The sequence below is a fragment of the Desmodus rotundus genome, chromosome 4 (assembly GCF_022682495.2).
Source record: "Desmodus rotundus isolate HL8 chromosome 4, HLdesRot8A.1, whole genome shotgun sequence".
Classification (NCBI taxonomy): domain Eukaryota; kingdom Metazoa; phylum Chordata; class Mammalia; order Chiroptera; family Phyllostomidae; genus Desmodus; species Desmodus rotundus.
In genome coordinates, this window is record NC_071390.1 from 80786600 (window position 1) to 80809402 (window position 22803).

General features: G+C 38.7%; 1 protein-coding gene across 6 annotated transcripts in view; it reads right to left on the reverse strand.

Annotated features, from left to right (window-relative positions):
* Positions 1–18098, reverse strand: part of WDFY3 (WD repeat and FYVE domain containing 3) — a 268490-nt gene extending 250392 nt beyond the window's left edge. For 5 of the 6 annotated variants that reach the window (XM_053922587.2, XM_053922591.2, XM_053922589.2 and 2 more), the window contains exon 1: positions 17409–18098. The gene's annotated coding sequence lies outside the window, so the exon portion shown is untranslated. The remainder of the gene's footprint in view (positions 1–17408) is intronic. The other variant, XM_053922590.2, reaches the window with a different exon arrangement.
* Between the last annotated feature and the right edge of the window lie 4705 nt (positions 18099–22803).

Below are 22803 nucleotides of genomic sequence, written 5' to 3' on the forward strand. Positions count from 1 at the left end.
CTTCTTGGAGTGGTATAGAGCCTACAGTCCTCCCTGTTTTTGTTACTGTGAAAGATGAGAGGATAAATGATGGGGAGATTTATGGGATGACTATTTGAATGAATCTCTCACAAACTGGCGATGACCTAAAAAATTCCTCTCTTACGTGTTCACCAGAATCCTGTCACTGCCAAAGCAAAGGAACAAAAATATAAAGCTTCCTAATGATCAGGTGGATAAGATGACCCACGTGACAAATCAAGTCAGACTTCTCCATCCAACCTGGTCCTTGCTCAGTAGGTTCATGAAAACAACCAGGTGGCAGGAGAAGCAGTTACGCAAGGTATCAATTGCATGGACTTACTAGGACTGACCTCAATGATACTATTGTGAGAACCCAATTGCCTGAGTCCCCCCCGCCCCAAACACTACCTCTTGGTGAATTACAAGCTCTTTTGCGTTATAGAAATGGTGATGACTGGTGCTCACTTAAGATACACCAATTCTGAATTTGCCTCTGCCAGCATCACTATACAAAACTAAGTTGGTGTGCTGTCCTGTAGGATATAAATAGGTTCTGAACCACTAACCAATAATCAATGTCTCCCATCTCCAGGATACACTGGATATGGGAACCAAACAATGATAGCATTTTGCTTCTTGTCTCAAGAATTCTTGCCTCGAGAATTCTGGAATCTGATCTAGCAGTTTTAATTCCCAAGGAAAAAAATACTTATACCAGGAGACAAAATAAGTGTTTCATTACATTGAAAGCTGAGCTTACAGTGTTCAGCTTGATTTCCTCATGACAGTAGAAAAATAAACAAAAATAAGGACTAGAGAATTGGGTGGGGGTAACTGTCCCTGATTATCAAGGAAAAGAGAGGTTGGTACTATACCTTTGGGGGAGGAGGTGGAAAGACTATGAGAAGAATGCAGGGGATTCCCACAGAGTACTTTCTGGTGGTACAGTACAAGTACACAGTGTTAAGGTTAGTGGCAGACCATCATAATGTGACCATCACAACACAGTTGAAACTACCAGAGCAGACCCTTTCATGAAGGAAGCACTGGCTCAGCTTGTTCAGAAGAGAACCTGGTAAGCCAAGATACTTGATGAGCAGAAGGTAACAGAAATACAAAATTTGAAGTGAAATAGATTAGATTCTGTACATTCATGCAAAACTATAGATTGTAGTCACCATTTATTTCCTTACTAGTCACTGGTGTGTAATAAATACCCTCATCTTTCTCTTTAAATATTTTATTTCCCTTTCCTTTTCCCTAATCGTGTGGATGGCAAGTCAGCAGGAATTAAATTTAGGTTGTAAAATATCAAGAAAGAATCACAGTGGAATGAAGGGTAGCATATCACCCAGAATCAGTAGCCCTATGGCAATGCCTCTTGACTGGTACCTTAGCTTGTATTTAGATTTTTCTCCCACTGGAAAAAGTGCACATATGGAGTAGCAGGGTTATCTCTACCTTTATATAAGAAGGGAGAAAACTGGAGGAAAAAGAGGAGGCAAAATAGATGGTTAAATTACAAAGGATGGGATCATCTAGACACCTCCTAGGAGGGATCAAGTCTGATTTCCTCTTCTTTGGGGATGGCCCCCAGCACACTGGGTAGATGCCTAGTGCTATAACTACACATCAAGACCCTGGGTCCCCTGGATCCGGGAGACAGATACCTGATCTGAACAGGACTAATCTCATCCTTTCTTGTTGGAATATAAAAATTGAAAAGGCAAAGCAGAGACTAAATCTTTAGAGCACAGTCACATTTATGGCAGGGGTCTAGAAAGAAGGTATAAAAACTCCTGCTGAGATTCCTAGAGCTCTGGTTTCTTCTGTGCAAGCCCCACTTGTTCAATTTATCATTCAACTTCCAGTATATGGTTCCATAAATGCCTTTTGTCACCCCTTATGCTAGTGAGCATCAGCTAACTATAACCCCAAAAATGCTAATGCAATTTCTTCTAGGAAGTAAAAAAAGGTGTGAGAAGGTTCTCATTTTAACGTCAAATTATCATGTTCATACATTTTTGGTGCTTCCTCTCACCCCACTCAAAAACTAAACTCTTAACATAGTGTGCTTTTGCCTTCAGAATTGTGACATTAGAACCCTCATGCCTAACACGCTTTTTTACATCCTCCTATTCTGCAAGAAAGCATATTTACTCCGAAGCTTCAGTTTGTTCATTTTAGCAGCAGTTCAGCAGCAGCTTCCTGTTAAGACATTACTATGAAGCATCAGCAATTCTCTATATCTCGTGATGCCACACCAGTGTCAGTAAAGCAAACTAAATGATTACTGATTAACCATGGAAATGAATTTCTTCCTTAAAAGATACTTAATAAGTATATAAAGAATGTCAAGCCCAGCCTGTTTCTGCTCTCCATGTGCCTTGCTTCTTCTATCACTTAAATCCTGCATCACCAATATAGATTTGTGACGAGATACTAAAGCAGTTTCAGCCCCAGTCTTTGATTCCAGATCAAGTTATCATTAACATATATTCACCCAGGCTTTATGGCCAGGTTAGATGACTAGGATTCCCAGCTTATTCTCATACCTACTCTATTCTACTCCTACCCTTTCTGCTGTTCTAGCCCTGTTTATACCTAAGTAATTATAACTAGGCTTCTGTTTTTGACACTTTCAGAGGTTCCTAGTCTGGTTCCTGCTTTGTCTTGTCCTAGGACTGGGATGCCTCTTTTTGATTACCAGTTCCAACCCCAAGGACTGGTATCCGGCCATTATTTAGACCCCAGTAACCAACTTCACACAGACAAAATCTTCTGGAGGCCATTCAAATAAATATATGTATACATGTATGTACTCATTCATTCTGATTCTCTCCCCTTCTCTCAAGATTCCATGTACTTCTCTACCTTGAATCCCCATTTACAATAGGTTGTGTGAATGGCTCAATGGCTATTCTACTCTTGACATGGCCTACCAAAGAGAACCTTTCCTTAACACCTGCAGAGTAGGTCAGATTGGCTCTAACATGCAGCACTATTTCAAAGTGTGAACTCATTCTAGTCTATCCTGTACAACAGTAACCTCTGCCCTACTCTTAAACTGGACCATACTCTGTCATATCACAAATGCCAACAAAACCTTATCAATTACTGAGATGTGGTAAAAAGTAAGCAAACTCACAGAATTTAAAAACAAAGGAGTTAAACAGATAAACAAAAGAAAAATATTTCTGAATGGTATGAGTCAAAAACTTTGTAAAACAGTAATATTAAAATAACATAATATTCCTAGATATACATGTGCCTATTTTTTAAATCACCAGGTTATATTGTTAAAAGTAGGAAAAAAGAAAATGCCTACATTTTATTATGTAAATATATTCTATTATAGCATATAGAAATAACCATGTAATTCCCAAGAGTTCTAGCTGTAATTTCTTGACACAAGACAAATAAGGTACCTTAGAGCAATAAAACAGCACCTATATCTAGTCATATAAATTAGTATCCCTTTTCATCAAGGCTGAATTCTTTATAAAACTTAAATTTCTAATTCTACTTAGTGACAAAAATGGGATTCCTACCACCTTCTCCAAAATCTAGCTTAATTATTAATACTACCCCCTTATAAATGTTGTCCCTTTCCTGGACTTGTCTACCTTGATTCCTAAAGATCAAGCCACGAATGGGATCTTCATGAGTTTAAGGAAAAACTGAAAAGTAGTCCGAGATTATAGGGAAAAGGTATGTGTATTTACCTTATAAATCAAAGATCTACACTAAGAACAAGTACAATGGATAAGGAATTCCAAATACTGTGGCTAGGGAGGGAAGCAAAAAAACCCTCAAACAACGCCATTACCACATTACTTAACTATCTGTTCATAAGTTAAACTAGCTCTTTGAAAAGAGGATTAGTATCTTATCATCTTAATATTTCAACACACAAAACAGACAGTTAATAAAAATCTTGTTGAATGAGAAAAAGAAAAAAACCAGGGATTCAGATGGTTAGTAAAGGAGTAGCAACTGTATTCAGCTCACACTGCAATACAGCCACCACGGAATGACAACTGCAAGGGAGGACCTCACTCAAAGAAAACCAAGTGTAATGTGAGTTCTAAGTCCCTTTTCCCAAAGATAACTCCCTACTGAATACTAAGCACAATGCAAAATGCATCTCATATCATGGATTAATTTCATTTGCTCTTACCCTTCCACAAGGCAATTATTCTCTTCTCCTCTATTCTAATTTCACATTACTATAGGTCTTTCCTTAATCTAACACTATGTCCAATATTTAATTTTAAAAAATCCACTTCACTACTTGTTTACTTTGGTATGACTTTTCTATTTCAGGCATCTAGGAATGAGTCACTAGCCAATGCATTTAGCTTCTAAATTGCTGTTCGTGGAGATGTTATAGTGACTTGAATGCTCATGAAGAAAACAGACTGGATGGGAAAACTCCAATAAGCCACAGCAACTCTTTACTAAACTAGTCACTTCACCATCTTTAAAGTTGGTTGTTTTTTAAAAAAAAATAAAAACAGCACTTTTTTTTATTGATCTCTTAATGATAACATGATCAAATACAAAGTCTAACTCAAAACCTATGTATAATACTTACCACTGCTATTTAGATAAGACAAAAATTTTAAAAATACTGAAATCAATGCAACCAACATGTATGTAAGAGCATTTTTAAACATTAACGAAACTGAAGAAAGCACACATAGGTGTGGCTGGTATCTATAAGCTTAACAACACCCAAGTCACAAGTAGGTAGAGGAATGCAACCAATCTTCCATTAAATAGTGCTTGCTGAACACAACTGCACTGGACTGGAATGATGCTCTGTCAGATGACATTATGATATGCAAAATAGCTCTTCAACTCTGCATTACAGTAGATGTCAACAAGCAGTGTAGAAAGAAAAAAAGCTAGAATATGAGGATCTTTTTGAAGAGCTTTCAACATTGGCACTCAGCAGTCAAAAGTGAATCATTTTTTTTTATGAAAGTATTAGGCTGAGGAAATTCAAAATGCATAAAAATCCATAAAGAGGAAAAGATAATATACTTTCTAAAAAAATACAATGCTCTTCTCCAGGTTATGAATAGAGATCACTAGTACTGTCATCCTAGCAAGGCTATTCTGCATATTTCCCCTGCCCTGCCCCAGCCGCACAAGTGCATCGTCAGCATTAATGGGGGCCTTAATGACTTTTCAGCAGCTGCCATGTCTTTTCCAGCTTCCCTATCCCCTCCTGAATGTATCAACACCTAGGCCAACCCTTGTGGTGGTTACGCAACCTACCACAGGCTGGGAATCACTGAACCTGTTTACTCTAGTGACTCAGATTTAACTCTAGGTCTCCGTGGAAAGGAGGTGGAGAGCACAAACACATGTCATGACACCATTTTTCATTAATATTCATTGTATAACTAAGTAACATCGAGACTGTCTGCTCTTTACATAGGTCTGATGAAGAAACTAGCTTTCGAAAGTGCCTCAGGTTTTACCAGGCACAGGTCAGCCTCTGCTGAGACTGAAGGACCCACAGCAGAGCAACCCCTTCTACAGAGAACTCACATTTCTTTTCCCTTTCTCCCCTGCCCCATCATGTTCCACCATAGTGTCCTTTCCCTTCTTCTCCAGTCTCTTCTTAAGCTGCCTCCAACAGCCACCTCTTAACAATGCTGAACTTCACAAAGCCAAGATAACTTTTTCAAGGATATTTCCCTTAGCGGTAATAGAAATACTTTAAATATCAGAACTTCTGAAATAATGAAACAGAAATAAATCAATTTTCATCTTGACCACAGAGATAACTCATCAAATTTACTTAGCAAATAAAATGCAATCTATAAATCACATCTGTCATTGATCCAACAGATCGAATTATCTTTAAAAAGAATACATGCTAGAGAAGTCATATTTAGTTCAATTTTCATGGTGACCTAGTGTAAAATGCCTCAGATGCAAAAGTAAGTTTCTCGTGTTAAAAGTATGGTCTTCTCACATCCCCTAAAGCAAGGGACATAAAGGAAAGAATAAACAAATGGGACCTCATCAAATTAAAAATTTCTGCATGGCCAAAGAGAAGAGCATTAAAATGAAAACAGAACCAACAGTATGGGAAAACATATTTGCCAAGGATACCTCCAACAAAGGCCTGATCTCCAAAATATATAAAGAACTCACACGACTCCACTCCAGGAAGACAAAAAACCCAATTAAAAAATGGGCAAAGGACTTGAACAGACACTTCTCCAAGGAAGACATACAGAGGGCCCATAGACATATGAAAAGATGCTCAGCATCACTAGCCATCGGAGAGATGCAAATTAAAACCACAATGAGGTGCCATCTTACACCAGTCAGAATGGCCAACATAAACAAATCAACAAACAAATGTTGGAGAGGATGTGGAGAAAAGGGAACCCTAATGCACTGTTGGTGGGAATGCAGACTGGTGAGGCCACTGTGGAAAACAGTATGGAATTTCCTCAGAAAACTAAAAATGGAACTGCCCTTTGACCCAGCAATTCCACTGCTGGGATTATACCCTAAGAACCCTGAAACACCAATCCAAAAGAACCTATGCACCCTAATGTTCACAGCAGCACAATTTACAATAGCCAAGGACTGGAAGCAACCTAAGTGCCCATCAGCAAATGAGTGGATCCAAAAACTATGGTGTATTTACACAATGGAATTCAAGGCAGCAGAGAGAAAGAAGGAGCTTATACCCTTTGCAATGGCATGGATGGAACTGGAGAGCATTATGCTAAGTGAAATAAGCCAGGCGGTGAGGGACAAATACCATATGATCTCACCTTTAACTGAAACATAATCAACAAAAGAAAAAAGCAAACAAAAAATAACCAGAGACATTGAAATTAAGAACAATGTAACAATAGCTAGAGGGGAGTGGGGAGGGGATAGCGGGGAGAGGGGTCCATAGGAGCTACTATAAAGGACACAAGGGCAAAAGCAAGGGGGAGGGTAGAGGTGGGGGAGGGAGGTGGGACTGGCTGGGGTGGGGTGGAGGGATGGGGAGAAAATGCAGACAATTGTAACTGAATAAAAATTTAAAAAAGTATGGTCTTCTCTAAGAGTTTTACTTTATTTCTGACCCTTATCTTTTTTTAATTTCTAATTACTGATTTCAAAGTGAGAGAGGAAGTAAGAAAGAGGGAGAAGGAGAGTGAGGGGGGAGAAAGAGAAATTAATTTGTCGGTCCACTTATTGATGCATTCATTGGTTGACACTTGTATGTGCCCCAACAGGGAACAGAACCTGCAACCTTGACCTATTGGGAGGACATCCTAACCAGCTACCCGGCCAGGGCCCTAATCCTTACCTTTATTACTTAAACAATAAATTCAGACAAACATTTTTTTCCATCTGATTCACTGATGGTGAAATCTATTGATTTCATAATTTTCTATAACTCCGATAAATTTCAGTTTTCACCAAAAAAATTCTATCAATCACCCTGATATGCAGATCAAACACCTTAGCCGTTCTGTAATCACTTCAACTAAAACTATTTTTCTATTCACTAAGTGTCCACAGAACTTCGGTATGTTTCAGATAGACTAATCACATAATGTTCAATTATTTATACATCTATCTTATCTCTACTATATCATAAAGTTATTGAGAGCAGAACTATCCATGTAGCTCCCATAGTACCCAGTACAGTACACAATAAAATATTTCATAAATATTTAGGAAAATTTTTTTAGAATGATTAATACACATTATAGCATCATTTTAGTGTCTATTTACAGTGTATCACTGTTTGGGTGAAAAGAAATAGGTTCCAAGAGCGAGTTTAATCCCTTATACTTGATCTAATTTAGTCACTAGTTATTACATAAATAAATGAAGTGAAATAAAATTACTAGACAATCAATACACAATTTTTCCAAAAACCACTGACAAGAGTTTAATTTCATACTTGCTTACTTACCTACGGCACTATCATCTAAGTCACCGTGAAAACATTGTGTTTTCACGAGCAGTGTGCCATAGAGAAAGCTCTTGGGCTTCAGAATCAGAAAGACCCAGGCTTTAAACAAGGAAATCTGATTATTAATTAACTGAGGGTTTTCTAGGGTGAAGAGAATAAAGAAACATAATAAAACATGTATTATCATTCTTTGACTCGATAAATAGTTTTAGAATTCCTAGGAGGGACAGTAAACATTTATTTTCTTGACTTACAGAATTTTCTGACAACATGCTTATTACTTACATTCATTCACTCAACGTTTATTGCAGGCCAATTAAATGCCTATTTCTATGTGTTAGAGAATAAAAATTGTTGAAATATATTATATAATATGTGGTGATGTTCTACAGTTGTTTATTCAACTACACTATAAACACTCCTACTTTTCCAGTGTGTCCTCTATAGTCAACACAGTAATAGCAGGTACTTAATAATTATTTCTTGACTAACTGCCCAGTATTTTTTCTTTATATTCTGTTACATGCAAGAATAAAAGTTCCCAGCAAGCAATAATTAAATAAAGAAGTCCAACAAAGAGGAATTAAGAAAATGCCATGTAACTGAAATTTCACATGATTATACCTAAGGCTGTAAATGAACTAAATGCTGGAAAATAATCAGCCATTTTGCCTGGTTACCTGTCACCTTTTTCATAGAAAATACAGGGAAGAAACATAGATTGGTGAGCTGCCCACGGAAACAAGGCATGGAATCTGAATTTGTACATGCTAACGTCTTCACCCTCTGAAAATAAAAATAACAACATTCTTGTATTTGTCAACATTTTTTAAAAGGAGCAAGATCATTATGGCTTTAGCAATGAAATACAAGTCAGTACTATACTACAGTTATGTAAGATGTTACTACTGGGTAAAGGGTGATCATTCAGGGTTACATAGTACTCTACTGGTAATTTCTGCAACTTCCTGAGTTTTTAATTATTTCAAAATTTAAAAATGTATCAGTAAAGTAATGCAGTTTAAATAAATGTTAAATAAATTAAAACATGCTGCTTTTCTAAACACAAACACTCAAAAATGTACTATGAGATTTGGATATCTTGAGAAAATACTTGTGGGATTCTTTTTACAGTTTTGATCCTATATACAATAATTAATCACCTCCTAAGTTATACAATTTATAAAACAAAAGTTACGCATGTGGATGCTATACTTAGAGCAAGGCAATAAACCCGCAGGGTTCTCTGCAGATAAAACAAATTAGTTGCCCTTCACTAAAGAAAATAGCAGATTATACAAAATAACTTTGGCATGACTTTTAATATTAGATAATGGCTATGTAACAAATTCCTATTCTTCCTAGGCTAATAGCAAATTAATTGACCTCTTTTAAATCCATACTGGCTGGAGAACAGAGGGAAACAAGAAGAAACATTATATAGAAAGAGGAAGCTAGGCCTGATATTTTAAAATGTAGCAGATTCATCAAGTGTTGAAGACATAACCATTACACATGTCAAAAACCACCCTGTAACATGATCCCACTCACAACCTAAGTACCAAGGGCTTAAGAAACAGAGAAAAGCTAAAAGAATTAGTGTCAAAATACAGTAATCACTATTTTCTAAGGAACCTGGTATGGAAAGGACTGCCAACAGATGAAGAGCCAGAGGCCAGACAGGATGGGTGACCTGCTTGAAGTAACACAGCTCTCTAGCAGCAGACATAGCAGAATTCAAATTGGGTCTCTGAAAGTGTCATTGTAAACAGCCACTTATCTTTTATAAGTAGTGTGAATGAATACCTTAAAGAAATTAGGCCATGCACAGAAGAATCAAACAACTGTAGTTTATTATTTCTCATTCAGTAGTCTTCTAAACCCCAAAATACAATCACAGTACTTTAAATTCACTGAGGCTTCACATATATCTCGTTGATTTAAAATTAGTGATCTAAGCTTACAACCTCACCAAAATGCATGATTACAGTACCTCTCGACATAGGGATTCAGTCCTCTCAAGGCTTAGAAGTATCTGCTGATGGGTCAGTATACTGATAGAGTTCACACAGTACATTCTCAAGTCTCAAGCTTGATCACCATCATGCTCTTTTGTGGAATATCACAAAACAATCATATTAAGCTTAAAATAACTAGATGTACTAGCATTGTGCCAAGTCATATAATAATTAATATACTATATACAAATAGAAAGTGACAGAAAGTTTTAAAACTTTATGGGAGCAAACTCAACCCAAGTCATTAATAATTTCCCTTGACTTAAAAAAAGCTATGTGCAAACTTAACAGTAAGACCACTCTATTAAGGAAATAAAACCAAGGACCTACTCACATGTAACTATTAAAAAACAAAAAAACCTAAACCAAAAACAAAGCAAAAACTCAGCACTTAGTGAAATTACACTGTAATTGGTCAAAATCAAATAGCACAGACATTAAGTGGGCTAGGATATACAAAGTATTTCATATAGTAAAAATATCATCACTAGGCTTGTCACAATGGATTACAACACTATGAAGATCAATAATCTAATATGTATGACATATTATACATAAGACAATCTAATGCTCATAATGATTTCTGGTTAACCAAAAATGGAGGAAAATGGCTCATATCACTAACAGACATTACCTTAAATGTCTTGCCTCAAGTCTTACAGCTTCTGCAAATACAGTACTTAAGGATCTCCCAATGTCCTTCCCCTGTAGGGGTCAGACAGGTCATGGAAGCCTGAGATGTATGGACCGAGGGACTCGGAGTTACAGGTAACAGTTCTATGCTTAAGTGGATACCTAGAGTTCTGACGTTCAAGGGTGTGTGCTGAAGTCTGACCCTTCTGCAGTCTTGGTGGTGAGGACCAAAACACCCCTAAAGGTTTGCACCAGCAGTCAGGTAAGTAAACCAACTACAACTGTTTGCTCAACCAAATGAAACACACTAAGAAATATTGCCAACTTTATCTCCAGAACCAGACTTTTCATGCTACACAAGGCTCCTATTGAGTTGTATACAGAAATGACAGTCTAGACCTATCCAGTGTCTTGTTTATTAGTGATTATGAGGCTAATAAAGTAACCTCAAAAAATACCCACCAATGAAAGGAAAACATAAATGTAAATAAACCCTATCTATTTAGCTTGGAGAGAAGTTATCTGCATTTATTATTACATTTGTTTATAAAGAATGAATGAATGAATTTATTTCCTAAGTATTTGGCATTTCTTGAGCATGAAATCAGAGGAAGGATAAGGCCATTAGGGAAACATGTTAAGGCAGGGGTGTCAAACTCATTTTCACTGGGGGCCACATCAGCCTTGCGGTTGCCTTCAAAGGGCCGAATGTAATTTTAGGACTGTATAAATGTAACTACTCCTTAACTAGGGGCAAGGAGCTCAGCGCTGCCACCAGGTAGAAACAAGGTGCCCGGCCAGATAAAACAAGGTGGAGGGCCGGATTCGGCCCACAGGCCCTGTGTTTGCCACCTGTGTTAAGGGATTTGGGGGAAGCCTGCCCATGTGTTTAAGGGAAGGAGAAGAAAAAGCAGAGGTGGGCACACAGATGTGCACTCAATCTTTGACTGGGCACTTACTGAGCACCTATTATGCATGGTTCATTGCCCCAGCATTAAATGTACACTAGTCAGCAAACAGACAGAATCCACATCCATATGAGCTAGCAGTCATCACACAATACTGCCGGGATCTCCTACCCAGTATTCAATGATTAATCTCATTTTCAGCAACCCCATAATTCAACAGATATTAATTCAATGCAAGTGGAATTCAGAGGTTAAAACTCAAATCTTGTGAAGTTTAGTCTAGGGAGGGGAGACAAAAAATAAAGCAGCTAATAAGCAGTGGTACAACAAAGGGTGCTAAGAGAACACAGCACTATGCTGGGTAGCAGGAAAGGCTCAGGGACACAATAGGGTAGCATATTCAGAAACTTCAGGTAGGAGACGGGAATGCGTCTCTGTCCATGCCCAGGGCAGACACACTCTAAGCTCAAATTCACTAAGTTAAGAAGTCAAAGTCCTTACACTGGACTCCACCATCTGTCAGTGCCTCCACCACCCTGACCTCAGTTCTCACCTCTCTACAGCCAACCCTTGGCTGTTCTCCCTCCTGCTTCAGGGCCTCAGCACCTCCTCTTCTCTCAGAGGTAAAACTCTCACCCACCCCCTCAAATGCTTCAAGTCTCTGCTCAAATGTTACCTTAACAAAGAGGTCTTCTCACAGACCCTTCTAAATGGCAACCCCACTCACACCTCAGGACCCTAGTACTCCCGTAACTCCCTCACCCAGCCTTGGTTCTCCTCCAAGGCACTTACTAGCAACTGAAAATACAGATATCTGTTATCCGTCCCCCAAGGAGAATTTAAGCTCCTGGATACAACGCCATCATCTAGCACTGTGTAGAACAGATAGCAGACTCACACAAATCCTTTTTTAAAGAATGGACAAAAGAATGGCTGTCATCAGGGATGAGACTGGAGAAGTTGAAGCCAGGCCATATAGAGGTCTGCACAGACCAAGACCCAGTGCTTTAATGGCTCTTTGATAACAACTTAGGATCTATTAAAAGATTTTAAGCAAGAGAAAAAATGCATATTGGAAATATCACAATTTTATATTTTTCAAAATTAAAAAAGAAAAAAATAGTTCATTTTGGAAAGGGTGCAAGGGGAATTGATGAGAAGGGGTGAGGATAAATTTAAAGAAGCATTTAGAAGACCACTATAATAATTCATCAGCGGAATACAGGACTTAATAAAAGGCTTTTGAGGAGGAAGCGATGGAATAAGAGAAATATTTACCAGATAAAAGCAAATGGACCTGATCCGATGCTTAACTGTATGTGGAAACCGAGGAAGACTAAGGAGTAGAAGATGATTGCCTGGCTTCTGTCTTGTGACAGAGTAGATGATAGTTACTCAAATTGAGAAGAGAGGAGGAGAGACGACATTTGGGGAGAAAGACTATGAGTTAAGCTTTGGTCATGCTGAGGTTGACAGGACTATGGGAACATCTCAGGGTCTATGTCTAAATCAGCAGTTGGATATGTGAATTTAGAGCTAAGTAGTAAAAGTTGAAAGACTGCTTTATAATTTGAGAATTTTAATTCTGAACTTTTCTTAAAAACAAAACAAAACAAGATTTACATAGCTTTTACAAAGCCACATTTAGGCCCTGGCTGGTGTAGCTCAGTGGATTGAGTGTGGGCCTGCAAACCAAAGTGTCACCGGCTCAATTCCCAGTCAGGTCACATGCCTGGGTTGCAGGCCAGGTCCCCAGTACGGGCTGCACTAGTGATGCCTCTCTCCCTCTCTCCCTCCCTTCCCCTCTTTTAAAAAAATAAATAAATAAAATCTTTAAGAAAATAAAATAAAAGCCACATTTTAAAAAATGTTAACAGGTAAGTATTAGAATTCCTTTATAGTGATTCCTTTTTAAAAAGCAATTCTAATAATATGAAAGACAACTGCACAATAAGAAACTCAAAAAACATTCTTTAAGTGCCGTAGTGAGTGAGATCATGATTGATGACCAAGCCAAAAAAGAATTATTTAGTTATATCCATCATAAACTTCCTATGTTGGTTCAAATACTGAAAGTAAAAATTAAGTAAAAAACATTAAAGGAGACCATTGCACATATAACATATGTGTTATGTGGCTATAACAGCAATTTTCAACAAGTGTGCCATAAGCACTTTTAAAACACGCAATACCTGACTATTTTACTCAGGGGCACTGACCTCTTTTTCCCTTAGATTGTCACATTAAAAAAAAAAAAAAAAAGACAACGGCCAACACAACAATAGCTGTCCATTGTGAATGAATCAAAATTATACCTGTTTTTTGTCAAATTGGCAAAAAAATACATTTTTTTGTGTGCTGCAGAATTTTAGTAATTAGTTTATGTGTGCCATGAGATGAAAATGGTTGAAAATCACTGGGCTATAATTTTAATCACTGAAAATACTAAGTGCTGACAAGCATGCAGAACAACTGAAATTCTTGTATTGCTACTGGTAGGAATGCAAAATGATATAGTCATGTTGGAGAACAGTTTGGCAGAACAACATAAAGTCACTCATATCGATAAATATACACTTATAGGACCCAGTAATCCCACTCCTAGGTACATCTCAAAAAAAAAAAAAAAAAAATCTGCCCCCACACACACCAACTAGTACATAACTGTTCACAGTAGCTTTAGTCATTGTTGACCAAAACCGGGACTCAAATGTCCAATTCATGAACAGATGAACAAACCGTGGCACTGCAACAGAATAGAATGCTACTCAACAATAGAAAGGAACAAACTCAGTGGCGTGCTCGAGTGGGCTGGTACCAGCTGGTGAGAGCCCACTGATAAAATTTATAGGAATTTTGCCAGCTGGTTTAGGTAGCTTAATATAGGCCATGATTAGAGTATTTACAGTGCAATGATTACCAAATGCTACAAATCAGGGATTTTTTCTTTCCCTTTGGAGACCAAGTTGTTAACAATATTTATCAGCATACCACTAAACAAGATACTGATAGATGGAACACCTTAATGTGCATCAAAAGCATTATGTTAAGTGAAAGAAGACACAAAAGACAACATATTGTATAATTTCATTTACATGATGCTCTAGAAAACACCACTACAGAGACATTAATTGGTTAATGGTTGCTGGGGGATGGGGATTCAGGGAGAGGACTGACTACAAAGCACCATGAGAACTTTTTGGTATGATGGAAAAGTTTTACATATGGATGTGGTGATGATTATCCAACTATATACATTTGTCAGAAATTTTACTGCATGTAAATTACACTTCAATAAACCTGACTACAAAAAAATTAGAGGAGTCATTTATCTCTTATTTATTTTCTGGAAGATGAACACATCATACATACACTGGGAGGACTGGAACTTATCAGTAGAAATATCAGGAAGTCAGATTTTAACTCACATAAATAGAAAAAGATGAAAAATGTTGAAAAAAGTGACCTTGTAATCACAGGCAGTACGAATATCGGGGCCTGGATGATCCTCCCAAGAATGCTGTAGAAATGGCCGTACTTTGGGTACAATTTCAGACTAGCATCATCAAGAGATGCTTAATCACTAAGGTTTCTTCTTACTTGGAGTCAGTGGTTCTAAAATTCCATGATATTGTGCAGCCTTCCTTGTTGCTAGGACTGCTGGCTTTGACTTTACAAAGTCTGGGTTTAAATGTTGGCCCTACCAGTCTCTGTATGACTTTGAACAAGCATCTCTAAAGATTCCTCATCTGTAAAATGGGAGTAACACTTTCCTAAAGTTTCCATAAGAATGCATGAAAAACGATTTCTCTGTACCAAACTGTCAATAACAAACATTTCTTAGAAAATAACTTAAAAGATACAAATTCTCAGATATAATCCTAAGAATCTTAGCATTACAAATATAAGAGATCTATTCTTTAATTATACATCCAGTAGTTCATAATCTTTTGTAGAGACAGATCTTTTTGACAATATGATGGCTCCAAGGATTCTTTACCCCCCAAAAAAGCATACACAGGTATTGCTCATTTTTTTGCACGTCACTTTATTGTGCTTCATAGATGTTGGTTTTTTGTTGTTGCTGTTAAACAAATTAAAAGCAAGATTTTCCACCAGGAAAAAGATTGTGATAAGCTTTCTTATGGTGGTGTGGAACCAAACCCACCATATCTCCAAGGTATGCCTGTATATGCTACATTCTGCACATAAACTGAGGATTCAATGACCTTCTGAAATACTTGTATAAAATTAAAAACGCCTGATGTAAACTCTTAAACTTGCAAAGTTGAGCAGTGTAATTTAAGAATCTTCAAAATAGAGAATCCAACTAATATTGAAATATGTCATTTACTCTTTTAAACAGATATTACAAGAGCAGAAAGAAACATGTTTTCTAATTCATCTCATTTTTTGCAGCAATTTTAAATTAGAAATATAAATTTTGTACATGAATCAATTTCAACTCAGAAAAACTAAGAAGAAACGCGTATTTCTAGCTGCTTGAGAATGAATGGTTCAAAGTGTAACATGCAGTACTGATGCTCAAAGATTATAGGTAGAGTTTTCAACTCAGTCTAATGCATTATATATTTTTTAAATATAAAAAACATACCAAGCTAATTCCTGTAAGAATAGGGTCCCATGAAAAAGTTTCATTTTTTTTCAGCTGGATTTATTTTTTCCTAGACCTATGCACTAGTATTACATCTAGTTTTTTTATTAACCAATATATTTTGGTTCTGTTTTATGTTGTGTTTATTTCTTATAATGCCTGATAGTGGAAGCTAATTGGTCTCAACCTCCTATCAAATAATTCCAACCTGGAATTATTTAGATAATGCTGCTATAGATATGCTGCTATCTCAAAACAAAAGGTTTTGTTTTTCTTTAATAGTTTGGTGTTCAGACTACAATACCCAGTTGGCACTAACCAACTCATGCCATTACTGAACAAGAAATAGTTTTCCCTATGCATTAGCACCATTTCCCCGCAGGAAACAATTTTTAAAGAACTGGAAGTCGAGGCAAGGGTTCACATATACAGTAAACATCCTTTCAATCAGGTTTTATCATATTATTTCAGTGAAAGGGAGCCCTAATACTGGAGATCTCAGAATTCAAGGGTAAAAATCTGTGCAACGCTGCACCCGACAATCAAACATTAGCTGGGTGGGCCAAATGCTTTTTGGTTTGAAAGGTCACTTCTGCTTTTAAAACCCCATGGTAACCGGGAATATTTGCGATGCCACTGCATCCCCTGTACAAGAGAATAAAAGGGCAGAACACAGGAGTATCTTTGGTTCCTTTCATAAACCAAAGGTTTCCAGCACAGGGTGTGGGGGGAGAACAGGGCTGGAGAATAAGTCAAGAGAGGCCCGCGGCCCTAGAGACAGCGCCCGAGGGATGGAGGCCTCGCAGAGCTGCGCCCGGACGCTGGGGGCTCCAAGAGCCGGGACCCTGCGGGGTCTGACGGAGGGGCGCAGGACAGAACCGCACCCCCACCACCAGTCCTAGGCCGCCAGGTTACGCCCCCACTGCTTACGGGCGGCAATGTCCAGTCCTCTCCTCCCCCACCCTCAAAACACCCCAGCAGCGCTCCCCACCACCAGCGTCGCGTGACCCAGACCCTGACCCCACCGTGATGGCGCCCTCTCCAGGCCGCAGTGGAGGCCACAGGCCAGGCCACCAGCTCAGATGGCAGCGGTGGTGGCGACTGGGGACTGCGCGGTCCCGAGGGAGGACAGCAGCTGGGCCGCGGCCTGTCCCCAGGGGCAGCGGGCGTAGGGCCGGGAGTGGGCAGCGCCTCAGACCCGCACGAACAAAGCGGCCGCGGCGCGCCGGGCGCGGGGTGGGGGTGGGGGGACGGCAGGGAGGCAGGCGGGGGGCACTCACCGAGGGCCGGCAGGCCCGGCTGGCAGCGGGGACCGAAGCGGGCGGGAGCTTCTCACCGAGGGCGCGCTGGCGACGGGGAGGGGGCGGCGAACGCCGCGTCGCGCCCGCGGCTGGGCGCCGGACCTCCGCTGCAGGCGACGGGGCTGCGGGCCGGGCTTGATTCTGCAGGCGCAAGTGCGGGAACCGGTCAGCCGGGGCCGGCAGCGGTCAGCCGGGGCCGGCAGCGGCGCTAGGCGGTCGGGGCAGCGACGCTACCGCCTTTCCCTTCTCCTCTCCGGGACCCTGGTCCGCTGCGTCCTCCTCCTCTCTGGGTCCCCGCCGCCGCCTCAGCCTCGGCGCTCCTCCGGCTTCTCTTCTCCATCAAGGCCGGGCCGACCCGCAGAAACCATCCCGGAAAGTGAGGGGTTGTTGCCGTTCCCCGCAGCTGTTGGTGGCCATCTTTAATCCTCCTCCTCCTGCTCCTGTTTCCCTACCTCCCGCTGGCTGCTTGACTGACTAACTCTGGATCCTCCTCTTTCCCCTTTTGCTCCTCCTCCTGAGACAGCCGCAGAAATTGCTGCCCTCTTCCTCTTTTCCTGTCTTTCCTTCCTCTTTCTTCACTTCCTTCCCTTCCCCCTGCTTCCCGCTTCCCCCTCTCTCAGGCCGGTTTCGCCCCCTTTTGCAGGCGGCGGGCGCTAGATGCTCCGAGCTGGAGTTTGGCCCCGGGTTTTCCCCTCGTCGCTCCCACCCCTTCCCTGCCTTAGCACACACCCGCTTCCTGCCCCTCGCCCTGGGCTCGGCTGCCGCGGGTTCTGTCTCCCAACCGCGTGCCGCCTCCGCGGTCCTCGCCCCCCTCGATTCCAGTTTCTCCTAACAGCTGAGAAAGGACAACTGGGTTCTGCTGTCCTTAACCCTGCACGCCTTTGCTGGATGCTGTCAGACAGCGATGGAAGAACGGCAGACTGCGTTCATTGCACTCCAGCTCGAGTACAAAAGCACTACCCCGGCTAGCTATTTTACTACGCAGTTTTGAAACTCCGTCCGGGCTGCTGTGGCGTTCGGCTTCGGTCCTTTCATTATCGGACCCAGGAGCTGAAGAGCACAGTTGCAGAGGTAGCGTTCCCTCGGTGACCTTGAGCCGGTCGCCTTCAGATTTGCAGGTTTTTCTGTCCTCCCTGTAAACCTTTGCAAGCCCAACACACACAGTTTTTAGAGCAAATTAGCATGCTTTGGTAAACCTGGGACCAATAAGTCATCATCAGTTTGTCCCTCTATTGTTTGTTCCTACTCAATCCAGTGGGCAATTACGGACAGGCTTCAATTCTGGCAATGCAGGCAAACTGAGTCAGCAATTACTGAGTGGACTCCCTTAAACAGGCTTAGAGTGGGGAAGTGGTCATACCGTTCAAATGACAAACTTGTTTTTCCTAACACTGCAATCTACAGAAGCTCGTGAATTTCCTCTAATAAGGATGAAGCAAGCTGGACTTCTTTCTCTTTAGACGCTGGCAAATTGGACCCATTTGAAAGAATTCAGTCACCAATTACTGCAAGGTTCAGCACTGCTGACAAATACAGGGGATATATGTGAGCACTTCGTGAAGTAACTGGGTGTGGGGGGAGGCGGGGTCACAGTTTCGGCTTCTTCGGGTCAGTGGCTATCAAAAAACACCTTGCCCTTTCAGGGTAAGATGACTGACTACCGGTAGGTGTGTTCACAGGTCATTTTCAACAAGCCAAATATGAGAAGAAATGTTTTAAAATGTAGTTTTAGATGCTACTTCAAACAGTCATTTTTTAGGTTTAAATCTAAAATTCAGTCATAAAAATGTGTTTCAAAGTACCTAAAACACCTCAAAACAAACCTAAAATGTATTTTAATGAAATATATTAATATACGTTGGGGGGCAGGGATGTGGGGTTCTAATCTTTTTCTTTGATGCAAAGTACCCTGTACTCAGTTAGGTTCCAGATCTCAGTTGCTATCTTGCAATACTAGTAAATATTCTATTTGAAATCGACAACCTGCATTAATATCTAAACCTTTTAAATCCAAATAAAGCCTTTGAGACAGCTTTGTATAAAACGTTTTGGAATAAATTATAAAAAAACAAAGCACCTATATAGTGTGTGGCGTGTGTGTTTCAGAATGTGTGTTTTCGGTCTTTTAGTATCGATTCTTAATTAGACTTTGTGCTTCTGCAGTCAAAATTAACACAAAATTCTTAACTTGTAAGCATTGCCTTATAAAACTACATGTGCAGAAAAATATAAAATACTGGATAACATGAATAGAGAGTTAGTGAGAAAAATCAGTTGACATCTTTGAAACACTTGAGACCAGCATGCATTTTGAAAGGGGGGTTTTCAGTTAAATATAAGGTTTCAGTAATTTTATCATTGTGATTTTATTCACACCGAAGAAATACAAGTTCTATATTTTAAAATTAATTAACACTTTGTAAATATTTGTCTTGAAAAATCTATTGCAATAAAGTTCACGGATAGATTAATATACAAATGCAGCAGTACAAACTGAAAATTTTACAAAGGTTTTTCAGTGATATACACAAAAATGTAGCAAGCTTTTTTACTGAAGCTATATAAACATAAGCATGTAATATGGGATAGTTTCCAGAGAAATCAGACCCTTTACATTTATTTTTGGTAGCTCTATTTCAAATCTGTCAGCCTTTACCTTTTTCTAGTCTTTGCTGCTGCCTAAGTGTAGTTTCTTTGTCATGTTAGGGTCCAGGTACAAAAAAAGGTCAGACCAGGTTCTCCCACAACAAGATTATTGTTTCACATGTATTCACTCTCAGATAATCTCAAGGTCTTCCATAAAACAAAGGGTTGTGTTAACATGGGATAAAGCCTTTGTGCAGAGGCCAGATGGAAAGGGATGGAGGCATGTGCAGGAAACTCCCCTAGGAACAGAGGAGCAAACGTGAATGGCTATTGCTAGGCAGAGCCTGGCCCCTAACTTACACTTCATGAAAAAGATGATTGTGGAGAACAAGAGGATGTCTGTGATAATAAACAAAATCCATACTGGTTTTTCACATGATTGAAAATTATATGAACATGCATAAGCAAAGTATCAGTTTGAAGGAAGATGGAGATAAAAGGATTGTGAAAAATATCAAAAAACAAAAGGAAGAAAATTTAAAAATAATAGAAAAGAGCAGTATTGGAAAATTGTTAGGATTAATAATATATATTGAAAATTTGTTATTTAAACAAATATTTTCTTTAAGTAAGAAGTAATTTAAACTTGGGCAGATAAAATAATCCCAGAGATAAGTGTAAGTAAATTATAGAATTTTAAGATGTTTATTATCAGAATAGAGATTGCTAAATTATGCTGGAACACAAAAATGAAAAGAAATTAAAGTTTCAGTTAACATTTTAAATTACTTTATTCAAAGTATACTGTATATCAATTTTCCCCGGCTATTAGGTACAACAATAGAAATGCCATATTGTTTTTCCTTGTTTGAAAGAGCCAGATGGAAAATAAACTGGACAAGCAAATGAAAGTCTCTGGGGATCACAGGAATCAAATGACTATAAAAACCCTGTTCCAGACAAGAATATAGTCTTGGATAAACGTTCAGTTTTAATCTCATTTTCTCTGTTGGTTTTTTTAAAGATGGTTAATATTTCTGCTCCACATGTTTCTTTTTAGATGGACTGTCCAAAATATCAAGTGAATAATGACAAGCCATATTTATCTGCACTGGTTGAAATTTAGTATCATTTTTCACTCCTCAATTTAGAGAACTCCATATAATTAACTGATGAGCTGTCCTCGAGACAGTGCCATTTAGAGTCATTACTGCACTCTAATTGGGAAGAAATGCTTTTAGAAAGTTCCAATTACAGATGTTTTTTTGTTCTTCTTATAAATACATTCAAGGGAGGTAGGAAGGAATGCTTTTTTGTTTGGTTTGGTTTGGGGTTTTTTTTGGGGGGGGGTAGGAAGGAGGTTGTAGCTTGGTTATTGTTTTTGTGCTTTTACTTAAGTAAATAGTACAGGATTTTAAAGGTTCTTTAAATTTTGAAGAGTAACATGAAGACATGAGGAAACTCAATAGCAACAATTTCTGCTTTTGCTCATCATAATACTGATTTTTAGTGTTTTTGAACACTTCATTCTTAATAAATTGTATTTCTAGTTAATGCCTGAAGGACTTCTTGATTTTCAATTTCTTTATATTTCTTTTTGAAGAGTCCAGACCTTTAAAACCAGTATCTTGACAATGTTTTTACAAGTTAAATATAGTAGTAAATATAGACTAGATTTATTTCACCCATTAAAGAATTTGGGCAAAAAATCAATTCAAATGGCTTATGGTCACTTAGTGAACATTTTGTGGCACTCAGGGTAAAACCCAGATCTCCTAACTCACTTGCAAGTTCAAAAACTTCAGAGTTGAAAGGGTTACTCTTATAGTTTGGAAACTGGAGCCCAATAAAACTTTGTGCTACATTAGTTTAAATATACTTTTAATATTATTTCCACTATTGTTCAGCATTGACCTTGCTTAGAAATAAAGCTATAAAACAAAGTAAAATAAACTGAGCTTTCCTGTTGTTTACAAAAATGAGAACAATTGTTTGCAATAAACCAAGTGAGAAGCAATATGAAAAAAAAATTAATTAAGAAAGTTCATATTTTAAAATCTAGACAAGTCCCTATTCTATAATATTTTTAAGTCAAAAAGTATAAAGTTAACTCTCAAAAATAGTGTATTATTTAATAGACTGAGACTGAATTCTCAAAAGTCCAAGGGCCCAAGAGAAGCCTCTATTAACTAAGTAAAGTAAAACAGTGCCATCTGCTGACTAGAATGTAAAAAGTAGTTGGTCTGATACACCTGTGTAAAAAAGTTCAACTGCTACTAATCCATTCCATGTCTTTTAATCATGCTACAAATGTACTGTGCTGCGTAATGTAAAATTAATCAATCTCTTGTACTAAAACTTGGTGTTATAGTCTATACTAGCATGTAGTTGCTGTTACCATTATTTGAAAGCTGGCCAACAGTTAAATCTCATTTATCAGTAATGTAGTCATATTTGGCTAAAACCATATTTCATTTTATGGCTAGAATTTAAATGAGTAAATGAAGTTATTAACTTGGTATTTTGGATTTGGTGAATTTTATATAAAGATTTTTCATTAGTATACAACCATACTAAAAATAACTTGGAAAATAGAGAATTTTAAAGCTTGATTCTTGGCATCATTATTTCCCTTTGCAAATATTTGAGTGGCTGCTATGCCAGAAACTTGATTGTCTGCAGGAGATTTAAATAAAACCTAATGTCTATCTTTGTGTGGTTCCCAGTGAAGGAGACAGATGTAAACCATAAACTAAAATGTCTTAAGAACTGTAATAGCAAATACAGA